The sequence below is a fragment of the Ruditapes philippinarum genome, unplaced genomic scaffold (genome assembly GCF_026571515.1).
Source record: "Ruditapes philippinarum isolate M1 unplaced genomic scaffold, ASM2657151v2 ctg1311_1_1_1_1, whole genome shotgun sequence".
NCBI lineage: Eukaryota > Metazoa > Mollusca > Bivalvia > Venerida > Veneridae > Ruditapes > Ruditapes philippinarum.
In genome coordinates this window covers 11,606-23,210 of record NW_026855908.1, presented here as the reverse complement: position 1 = coordinate 23,210, position 11,605 = coordinate 11,606, and positions in this window count along the sequence as shown.

Here is an 11,605-nt window from a genome sequence, read left to right as displayed (position 1 = left end):
CACCCAAGGAACAATCCTGCCAAGTTTGGTTGAAATTGGACTAGTGGTTTTTCACAAGAAGATTTTTTAAGTTCACTATATAATCTATATAACACACACACAAACACACACACACACACACGGGTGAATCGCTATATGCCACCGCATCGCAGATGCTGCGGTGGCATAAAAAGGAGGTATTAAGACCCCCGTGTGAGAGAAGCGGAATTGAAGCCCGGGGATCGAGTACTGGTCCGAAATATAGGTGTTAATGGGAAATCCTATTTGCAGATAGATGGAAGAAAGGATTTCTACACCATTCGCAGCCCACCCACCTCTGGAATTCCCATCAATGGGGTGAAGAAGGAAAACAGCAAGGAAAGGTCCAGGGTTTTGCATACGAATCTTTTACTTTTCTTTATGGGGATGCCTTTATGCAAAACAACTGATTCCTCTGACTTACATTCGGATCAGAACTCGTTATCCAATCCCACCTCTGATATTTCTATTACAGTTTCAGTTGCATTATATTCCATTTCATCGCTTACATCAAGTCCTTCAAACGCTTCCACAATACATGATTCTAGCAATTATAAGTCAACTTCTTTTACAGGAACATCTAATAACAAACAAGATGTCACGTCTTATTATTCTGTTGCAAATTAACCATCTCATTCTGTTACAGGTTCTTACTTCCCTTTCATTATCATCTCTGAAAATCTTAGACGCGGAGGCAGATAATATAGTTATTCAAACAGATCCTTTATATACAGCAGCTTATCTTATTCAAAGTTATACTCAGCACGTCTTAAGACCTCATATCGACAACACTTCTGACCACAACAGGCATTTCCTAAAAGTAACCTTTCTTAATAAAGGTATCGATTTCATCGATTTACCAAGTATTTTTCGTGATAAACGTGTCACTAATTCAGTTCCTTTATACTTCAAAAACTCCGAGATACCAATTATTTGCTATAAATATAAGAAACCTGTTAGAAATATCATATTTAATTACAACAAAGTGGTTTCTGACTTAGATATTCAGTCTAATACTCCAACAACTTGAGACTGCAATACTTCTAAATTCTGTAATTCAGATTTTGGCCATATAATCACTGGTAATTTTGATATAATTGCAGACAAAAGAATTCGTAACTTATTCTTGAAAGGACCTAAATACAGAATTCCTTCTGAGATTGATTTTAATGCTTGTCGTGGTCAGATTGCTGAATCTATAGAGGATTTTTCGGTCAAATGGTGTCGCCGTGAAAATGCGGATAGTAATGCTCTAGTTACATGGAAACGTAACATCTTTAAAATTATTGATTCACGTATTAATTTTTATCGTGGAAATGAACATCTTTTGCCACCTAAACCAAGACTTACTTTAAGACATCTGAAAAAAGATATTCTAGCTTTTCATTCAAAATTTGTTTTGGTGCCAGCGGACAAGGCGGCTAATAATATTATAATTGTTTGACGAATCCATTACATTAACGTTTTGCATAAGGAACTAAATAGCACTAATGCGTATTCTAAAACCTCTGCCTCCGAAAAAGACATTGTAAACAATCATATTACTAATATTTCCAATCTTAAAGTCCAAATTAATGAAAAAGAGCTCAAACTTCCTATTATGTATTGGATTCCTAAATTACATAAAAAACCTTACAAAGCCAGATTTATTGCTAATTCTACATCTTGCACTACAAGTAAACTTTCTATTTTATTGACGTCTTGTTTGACTGCCATTAAAACACATGTAATTAGATATTGTGATAAAGTCTATGAAAACACAGGCAAACATCTCTTTTGGTCAATTAAAAATTCTGGTGAAATCTTGGATAAATTCAAAATTAATAACTTTCAAGCTTCAACTGTCAGTACATATGATTTTTCTACACTTTATACAACCTTGCCACATAAATTAATCAATGATAAACTAATTTCCCTAATTCAGAAAACTTTTGCACGGGAAAAAGTTACCTTTCTAGCATGTAATTCTAACAAAGCTTTTTTTACTAACGGTATTGTTAAACATTATACTATGTGGACCTGTGACGAAGTTTGTAGAGCACTCTCTTTTCTTTTAGACAACATTTATGTCAGGTTTGGTAATACCCTATTTAAACAGATCATAGGAATTCCTATGGGTACTAATTGTGCACCCCTGGTCGCCGATTTGTTTTTGTACTGCTATGAAAGAGACTTTATGTTGAGTCTCTCTGAAGAGAAACAACAAGATGTTATAGTCGCATTTAATAATACTTCCAGATACCTTGATGATATTTTTAATTTAGATAATCCTTATTTTGATCAAATGGTGTCTGACATTTATCCGCATGAACTACAACTTAATAAAACGAACTCTTGAAATTTTTGTACATCATTTTTGGATCTTCATATTACTATCAACAACAATTCTATTCACACGAAAATTTATGATAAAAGAGATGACTTTGACTTTTGTATAGTTAATTATCCACATTTGGATGGAGACGTACCCCATGCAACATCTTACGGGGTTTATAACCTCTGATCCCCTTTCAAAATTCCATTTTATTTAGTTCCGCCCATTGTTTTCTCGTTTAGGGCACACGCTTTTTATTACTTGGGGACCATACGCCGCTTATCATGGAATGGCACAGAAGTGTCACATTGAAGGTTCCATGATAACCGCCGTATGAACACATCTGCGGATGTTTCTAAATTCAAAATTTTACTATTTCACGTATAAATGTTGAATTCTGCTTAAGCCGGTGCTAGGGGGCGTGGACGGTAAAATATGAAAAACAAGATCAACAAGGAAAGGCGGCGTTCAATGAACGCAACCCCCATATGACCCAGCAACAAGAACCAATGGCAAGGAGCCCAGGCGGACCCCAAACATAAAAAGGACAGGGCAACGACACGTTAATCAATAAATGATAAATAATTTGTAACTGATTAGGAATTCAAAGAAAATAATAATAGGCCCACAAAGAGGAAGGGGACAGGAGACCGCATTTTCCAGTACCGTCCATGAACAGGCTCAATCAAACCGAGCCTGCAACATTTTCAATTTTGCCGTGTTGGGCTTTCTTTAGGGATTCTGTATTTATCTATTTTATGTTTCTCAGTTAATTAGATTCGCTAGAGCTTGTAGCAACGTAAAGGATTTCAACGAGCGGAATATTTTTATTACCAGCAAGCTTCTAAAACAGGGCTACCGCTATCATAAATTACGGAAATATTTTACTAAATTTTACAATCGTAACTTTGATTTAATTTCTAAATTCAATAGTGATTTAAAAACTCTTCTGCGACAAGGGATTAGCCAGCCTGGTTTTTATGGCGATGTGGTTTACAGACTTCGTAAGATTTTGGGTCATGGTAATTTTTCTGCTGTTTTTACTAAAATCATTAAACGTTTTATTAAAAGAGGTTATGACCCTACTATTTTAAGACATACTGCATGTTTAGTGTTCAACCCTTTTACAGTTGGACACTACGCTTTCCTCTTTTGATTGCATCTGACGGACCAAGTGGGAGACTCTATGATGGATAGTTCGTAAAGCCCTTTGGGACTGAATTGTCTTAATGTTCGTCTTCTGCCTTGCTTCGTCGGGCCCTTGTAGGTGATTTTCTTGTTGCTCTGTCTTCCTTTAGGACATTGAGTACTTTTGTTATGGTCATTGGGTTTACTTTTATATGTTTCTACATGATCATTTTAGTGTTTTACTTATTTAACCTTTTGTAACCATGACAACTGTTAGAATTTCACTTGGCGGGGATTCATTTTATTTACACTGTCTCGTTTATAGGAACATGGTGGGGCTAAGAGCGAGGTTTGGTGCACCATTAACCGGTTTAAACTCCCCAGCAGTCATTATTATGCTGCTGACCGTTCCAAGGCGGCGCCCCACTGTGTTCCTCAGATGTATGTCTATGTTGTTTCATACTGTTTTTGGTGACACTTTTGCTTGTGTCCCTTGTTGTTTTCTCGTCTACGGTAAGTATCTTCCCCATTGCCTCTAGTTTTTATTTCTTTGATTACCCCCCCCCCTTCCCCCGGTCCCCTTCCCCTTTGTGGGCCTATTATTATTTTCTTTGAATTCCTAATCAGTTACAAATTATTTATCATTTAATGATTAACGTGTCGTTGCCCTGTCCTTTTTATGTTTGGGGTCCGCCTGGGCTCCTTGCCATTAGTTCTTGTTGCTGGGTCATATGGGGGTTGCGTTCATTGAACGCCGCCTTTCCTTGTTGATCTTGTTTATCATATTTTTGCGTTCATTGAACGCCGCCTTTCCTTGTTGATCTTGTTTATCATATATTATATTGCATATAACCCATAGTTTAATTCACTATGCTCTGTGAACATCTGAAATTCGAGGAGAAATATCTATATAGTGGAGAAATATGTTATAGTTTAGAAATCTGGAAACAAAGTGATCCCTCGGAAGCATTAATTACAACAAAATTACATAAGAATTGCAGACTCGGTTTGATTGAGTCTGTACATGAGGGAGCTGTTCATTATTAAAGAGATCATGTGTAGCCGGCCGGATAGCTCAGTTGTTCTATTGACAGTCATGGGTTCAAGTCATGAACATGCTCAATTTAACCGAGTCTGCAACATTTACACAATTTTGCCGCGTGGGGCTTTCTTTAGGGATTCTTATTTACTCTATTTCGACACATGTTTGATTTATTTAACAGGTTGTATTAAATTTGAAATGGACAAAGGCAGTATTGTATTCATGATACTTTTAGATCTACAAAAGGCATTTAATAAAGTTGATCACACTAAACTGCACATGAAACTTCAAGCATCTGCTATAGGAAATGACATTCTGTCTTAATCAGTTACAAATTATTTATCATTTAATGATTAACCCGTCCGTGCTCTGTCTTTGCCCTGTCCTGTTTTTGTTTGAGGTCCGCCTGGGCTCCTTGCCACTGGTTCTTGTTGCTGGGTCATATGGGGGTTGCGTTCATTGAACGCCGCCTTTCCTTGTTGATCTTGTTTATCATATTTTATATCTGATAGACAGCAGTACCTATGGTGTCCCGAGGGGTTCCTTTTAGGTCCTCTTTTATGTCTAATATATGTCAACGATATGTCTGCAGCCCTAAGCCTATAGCTTTTATGATATGCTGATGACTCCGGTATCCTTGTATCTGGTAAAGTAAATCTGAAGAAATTCTCTGTTATTGCATGAGTCTTATTAGTGATTGGTTAACTGACAATATTAAAAATTCTTTGCATCTTCTTTTCATAACCTCTGATACCCTTTCAAAATTCCATTTTATTTAGTTCTCGTTTAGGGCACACGCATTTTTTTCTACTTTGGGACCATATGCCGCTTTTCATGGAATGTCACTGACGTTTCACATTGAAGGTTCCATGAAAACCGCCATATGAACACATCTGCGTATGTTTCTAAATTCAAAATTGTACCAGTTCATGTTTAATGTTGAATTCCGCTTAAGCCGGTCCTTTGGGACGTGGACGGTAACTTGCACTTTCCAGTACCGTCCATACTAAAATAACAAGAATAAATATCAACAAGACAAAAGTAACGATCACAGGACGCTGCCCCCCGACACACCCAAGTATTAACCTTCAAATATTTAAAATGAAAAAAAAAAATAAATATATAATAGAAAAGAGATCAACAGAATCCCGAAATCAAGCCCTCCACGGCAAAATTGTAAAATGTTGCAGGCTCGATTTGATTGAGCCTGTTCATGGACGGTACTGGAAAGTGCAAGCTACCGTCCACGCCCCCTAGCACCGGCTTAAACAGAACTCAACATTTAAATACAAAAATGGTGAAATTTTGAAGTTAGAAGTTCATACGGCGGTTATGATGAAACCTTCAATGTGACACGTAAGTGCCATTCCCTGAAAAGCGGTGTATGGTCATGAACATTACCGACCATGAAGAGGCTCAATCAAATAGAGAAAATAAGAATCCCTAGAAAGCCCAACACGGCATAATTGAAAATGTTGCAGGCTCGGTTTGATTGAGCCTGTTCATGGGCGGTGCTGTTAACTGCAAACTACCATCCACGCCACCTAGCACCAGCTTAAAATATGATAAACAAGATCAACAAGGAAAGACGGCGTTCAATGAACGCAACCCCCATATGACTCAGCAACAAACCAGCTTAAAACCGAGCCTGCAACATTTGCAATTTTGTTGTGTTGGGCTTTCTTTAGGGATCCTGAATTTCTCTATTTTATTTTATTTATACTCGAATTCTCAATATGCAGAGAAAAATTGCCCATGTTATTTATTTTACATTTTGATCCAATTATCATGCACGTTGTCTTTTGTGGATTAATGGCCAAATTATTGAGAGTGCACCATTTCTGTATTTTTAATAAGTAGCTGCATCTCAGTCTATATTACTCAAACTTTGGTCAGCTATGTGTAATGTTGAATCGTCTGCATACATACCAATGTCTGAATTCAAAGTGACTGATACATAAAAGAAACAGTATAGGACCTAAGATTGAGCCCTGTGGCACACCTGATATAACCGGTAAGCTTTCAGACTTTTACAATTTGCTCTCTGTTAGAGAGATATGACTGAAAAAAATTGTACAGAGATTTCAGAAAAATTATAGTTTTAATTTATAAAATAGATAAATACAGAATCCCTAAAGAAATCCCAACACGGCAAAATTGAAAATGTTGCAGGCTCGGTTTGATTGAGCCTGTTCATGGACGGTACTGGAAAGTGCAAAATACCGTCCACGCCCCCTAGCACCGGCTTAAGCAGAATTCAACATTTAAACATGAAGTAGTAAAATTTTGAATTTAGAAACATCCGCAGATGTGTTCATACGGCGGTAATCATGGAACCTTCAATGTGACACGTCCGTGCCGTGCCATTCCATGAAAAGCGGCGTAATGTCCCCAAGTAATAAAATGCGTGTGCCCTAAACGAGAAAACAATGGGCAGAACTAAACAAAATGGAATTTTAAAAGGGGATCAGAGGTTATGAAGCCTGCGTATCACAGATAAGACGTCAAAAGACAAATTTAAAAAGCAGGCAACATATCCTTAGGGTGATTCAACATTATTCAAGTAGGAATATTGGAACCACCAAACTAGAAAATGCCGAAAAGTATAAAAGTATATAAATCAGTATATTATGGTCAACTAAATCAAAGGCGAATTTTGCCGTGTTGGTCTTTCTTTAGGGATTCTGTATTTATCTATTTTTAAAAGCTAAAACTACAGCACCTATTATATTTCCATCATCAATATTCGTAAAATATGATAAACAAGATCAACAAGGAAAGGCGGCGTTCAATGAACGCAACGCCAAGCATCTTTAAGGCGGATCAAAGCCGTTTGACAAGAATGATGTCTACGGAAATCTGACTTGTGCTCATTAATGATATTGGTATAATGAAGATAATTATTTAGCTGATTTGCATTTTTGAAATGGTTGGTAGAATAGATATTGGCCTATAATTTTTGGGGGTTGACTTATCTCCCCCTTTGTGTAAAGGTATAACACGTGCTAGTTTCAGTTAACTGGGAATATACCTAGTGAAATACTCTTATTAATAATTGAAGTTATTGCTCTCGTTATAGAGTCTTTACATAGTTTTAATATATAAGGACCAATTCCATCCATGCCAGAAGATTTATTTTTACTAAGGTTGTCAAAATATTTGCTTACTTCAAATGTGGTTATGAAATAAATGTCAAATTGCATATGTTTAAGTTTATGATCTAGAACATCTTTTAAATACGAAATATTGTTAGTATTAAAATTAGATTTCTTAATTAATTTTGAAATCTCTGTAAAATGTTATTTATGGCATTTGCAACATTGACATTTCCTTCAAATAGAACATCATTAATGTTTAAAAAGTGATTGGTAAAGACGGTTGCTGCTTATTCTCATTTGATATGTCTTTTAAATTTTGCCATAAATATTTACAATCTCTCGAATCTTAAACTGCCTTGCTATAGAACATCTCTTACTCCTTTTAATATAGCCTGGTATTTATTTCTCTAGCTTATAATTAATCCAGTCTTTCCTTGTCGATCTTGTTTATCATATTTTACAACTTTTATAGTGATCCCTTTTATTGCGGACCTCTTTAATGTCGTCAATAAAAATATAAATAAAAATAAACATTTTAATATTGACGTAAATGGGAACTTGGGAATGCATATTCACAAAGAATACAATATAAATTTTGTTGTGATTAATGCTTCCGAGAAATCACTTTGTTTCCAGATTTTTATACTTCACAACAGCAGGTGTCAAGTGCTGTGTGGCAGCTGTAAAAAGTTGCCCCGTACTTCACTTCAGTGTTGTTATATTTTTCTGGTCCTTCGGGATCATTGATGCCAGCACTATTAAGTGTTGAGAATTGAGTACCGCTCAAGCCGGTGCTAGGGGCGTGAGGGATGTTGCACTTATTCATTATCCCTCATGTACAGACTCAATCAAACCGAGTCTGCAATTCTTATGTAATTTTGTTGTGATTAATGCTTCCGATGGATCACTTTGTTTCCATTTTTTTTTACCCATTTTTCATTATTTATCATGAACAGAACTGTAACATTTTAATTTGTGTTTGAAATCGATAATTCGATATCATTTACGATGAAGTTACACTTTAAGAAGAAGATGCCACAAATTTCTTCAGCCATAGCTCTGCAAGTGCTGGACCTGGGTGAATACCATATATATATATATATAGGTCTTTGAAATAAAAAAAAATATTTGGATTTTTTCTCCTCCTTTGTCTTAGTATATTGCTTAAGATCCAATGAAATTTGGGACTGTACTGACCTTTTATTCATCGATATTTTAATTAAATGATGATAACAATTGATGTAACACTTGGTCGCAGGGTTTTTCACATTGTAACACTTAATATAGGTTCCAGTGATAAGTTGAATACACTTGACACTGTAAAAAAAAACATCAGCAGTGGGATTGTACTGTTCATTTCCAATAAAGCGGTTACAGCACTATCGGTCGTCATATCCCTTAAAGATATACCCCTGTCACACTCCAACTGTGTAAAGTTACAAGTGCCGAACCAAATTAATATACTAGTAAGTGGAGAACATCACTTTCACCTGTTCCAGAATATAAGCGTAATTTATTCTAGCCCAACTTTTCCAAATAACTACGAAATTTTCTCTTCTTCCAAGAAACGGTAGCAAGTATCTCCCTTTGCTGTCCGTTACCAAAAACGTTTCCTAAATTTGCCATCATATCTACAAGAAATCTATCGATTATTATGATCTGATTTTGTATGCCACTGGCAGACATTTTCGTCAACACGAATGAACGATTCTTACGTTTGGTTTATTTCTAAGTATGTACCAGTCAACTGTTACTTGTATAATTCAGAAAACACGTAGAAAAGGAAAGAAACGTAGCTACTGTTCATTATTGATTAAAATTTTACATATTTATGTTATATAAATAACCGTTTCAGTGATATGTCTATAGATTTCTACGTTGTTAAAATGTACAGTATATATAGATATTAAATAGTTCAACAAGCGCTATGCATATGAACTATTAAATTCAATGTATCATGTTTTTATTTCAATTTAGTAATGACATTTAATTTCCTATATAAAAATAATAATCCTTTAAGGTTAAATATTTACATTATGCTTGTTTTTATTTTATTTCATTTTATCTTTTTATGCTGCCTGAATGGTGAGCATATAGTTGCCGCTTTGTCCGTCTGTCCGCTTTTCTTATCCGGGACATAACTCTGTAGCAACAAGAGGTATCAACATAAAACTTTGAAGGTTAATAGATCACATTGGGAGGTTATTGCCCATTGTTCATTTTTATACTCTAAACATTGTCCGGGACATAACTCTAAAACTATAAGAGATATCAAAATGAAACTTTGGAGGTAGATAGATGTCATTAGGTATAAAATGCAGTGCAAAAAAACAAAGCTCTGCCCTGTCTTACTTTGGAGTTATTGCCCTTTGTTCATTTTTACACTTTAAACTTTGCCTTGTTTATCATATTTTATGCTGTGGAGAGGATGTGTTTATCATATTTTATGCTGTGGAGAGGATGTATAAGCCTGGAAAATAAAACGTTCGTTTCGTAGAAATGCTGCAGTGGCTGGGAATTGGACCTCTCTCACGATTTTTTCTAAGACTTTTCAAACCGAGGCTCAATCAAACCGAGCCTGCAACATTTTCAATTTTGCCGTGTTGGGCTTTCTTTAGGGATTCTATATTTATCTATTTTATGATCACATCCGTGTTATTTGTGCCGTGTGGCGGCTGTAAAAAGTCTCCCCGTACATTTAATCAATGATGTTATATTTTCGATCCTTGAAGATCGTTCAGCACGACATTATTGTTGTGCTTGTGGTATTTTTAGTTTCAACTTTTCGGCATTTTCCACTTGGGTGGTTCCAATATTCCTACTTGAATAATGTTGAATCACCCTTAGGATATGTTGCCTGCTTTTTAAATTTGTCTTTTGACGTCTTATCTGTGATACGCAGGCTTCATAACCTCTGATCCCCTTTCAAAATTCCATTTTATTTAGTTCCGCCCATTGTTTTCTCGTTTAGAGCACACGCTTTTTATTACTTGGGGACCATACGCCGCTTTTCATGGAATGGCACGGAAGTGTCACATTGAAGGTTCCATGATAACCGCCGTATGAACACATCTGCGGATGTTTCTAAATTCAAAATTTTACTATTTCACGTTTAAATGTTGAATTCTGCTTAAGCCGGTGCTAGGGGGCGTGGACGGTAACTTGCACTTTCCAGTACCGTCCATGAACAGGCTCAATCAAACCGAGCCTGCAACATTTTCAATTTTGCCGTGTTGGGCTTTCTTTAGGGATTCTATATTTATATATTTTGCTTCTTTCATAGGAAGGAGACATCTCTTGATTTGCTTAAATAATAATGGGAAGTTTGTCGTATACAATATGATAAACAAGATCAACAAGGAAAGACGGCGTTCAATGAACGCAACCCCACAAGACTTGCTTGTTTCGTGGGAAGCTTACAGTTTCTTCGGATTCTAAATTTTCTTGTTATCTTTACACAGTAAATTTGGTCAAAGGAAACAACGCTTGTTGGGAAAATGAACTTTTTAACTATATTGAGGTTAGATCTTCAGGTTATTTAAATATACAACGCGTCAATTGGAAAGAAAATGACAATAATGGCGTCACGTCATTGTACAAACAATAAAATACGGCAGACATTTATGTTTCTCTTGTAAAATAAAACGTTACAAGAAGTATAACATGTAGAGTTATTGATTATAGCATACACACGTCAATATGTACAGTGTAATTTTAAAATTTCATATTAATCAGAAACATTTAACTCATTAATTAGAACATGTTTTAACTTATTCAGACGCTTTGACAATTGTTTCATTATAGAAAATAAATTCAAGCTTGTTTTGTATTCAAAGATGATAAAACATCTGCAAAAGCATTGTGTCTTCTTCCAACATGTTTCCAACATGTTTACTGAATAAATTTTCACCAGTGTTAAAATGTTATCGTCTCTATTTTGTGCCATTCTTTGGTGCCTATACAGATCATTTTCAACAACATTGGGATCAAATACAATATCCAATG